This window comes from Morus notabilis, unplaced genomic scaffold (genome assembly GCF_000414095.1).
Source record: "Morus notabilis unplaced genomic scaffold, ASM41409v2 Scaffold1784, whole genome shotgun sequence".
NCBI classification, from domain to species: Eukaryota; Viridiplantae; Streptophyta; class Magnoliopsida; order Rosales; family Moraceae; genus Morus; species Morus notabilis.
In genome coordinates, this window is record NW_010367900.1 from 66,775 (window position 1) to 68,040 (window position 1,266).

Sequence of the window (1,266 nt, forward strand, 5' to 3'; positions counted from 1 at the left end):
AATTCAGCCAAACGGGACCCTTAAATGCTGAATTTTGATTTTTCACAAAAGTGACAATTTTAGTTTTCGACGAGAGGAAGAAATTTAACGAAGAAAAGATTTTCAAAATCCGACCCTAAGAGGTACTAAAACACAGATTCCCGAAACAGCACAGTTTTTGACTAAAACAGTTTCAGGAAAAAAAACAGCAGCAATGGTTTTCAGCCAAACGAGGCCTTTAGAGGCCGAATTTAAACTTTCACCAAAAACGACAATTTTAGATCTCGACGAGACGAGAAATTGTCGCGAAAAACAAAATTTTGAAATCCGACTCTAAGATACAGTAAAACGTAGATTTCAGAAACTGCACAGTTTTTAACGAGACAAAACTAAAATAGTGTCGGTTTCAACAAAAAGTCATAAAAGAACCCGAGATAGAATTTTAGTAAAATACAATGACATTAAACCTCATTTTAATGAAAGTATTCATAAAGGAATTTTTCAAGGAAAAATGATTTCTTTAAAGAACGTAGAGGTTTACCGAGCGAATTATCCCGACGGGTACCTACGAGCCCAATACGATAGGTCCGTAGAATTTCGAATATTTAATGTGGGTCCAACGCCCACATTAGTTTAAGAGACTCCGTTGGAGTATAAATTTCAGCGGCGTAAAAGTTAGAATGCCATGTATAAGTCCTAGGCCGAATTGGGCCTTAATATCATACCAAGGGAAATTTAGGAAAATAAGATTTTGAAGATTTAATAAATTAATCTTTATTATCCTTTAGTAAAGGAAAGGAATATATGCCTTATGGAAATGGTTAGATTTTCCTTCATAAGTTGCTAAAATAAAATAGCAAATAACAGTTAATCTCACACTCTTAATGGGTGTTCATTTTCAGAAGAAAGCAAGAGACTAGGCTGATAGGCGAAAAAAGGGATTCCAGCTTTGAAAATCAAGTAAGTAGGAATCTCGCCTACAGTATAAATAGATTTTAAAGTAAATAGTACACATGAACTATATATGTTTGAGTACATTTAATGTTATGAATGCTATGCTATGTTATACTACATACACTTAGGCAGTACACCCGAATTATATGTGTTCGAGTACATGATATAGTATGCTATGCTAGGTCATATTGCATACACCTTAATAAGTCAAGAGGAACTTATAAGAGTAATCTCAGTTGAGTGCCGTACCAGCCTCCACAAGGGAGGTAACTCAAGCTCCACAAGGGAGAAAAAAAAATATAATGATGTCCTCCGACTCAAGGGAGGCATTCA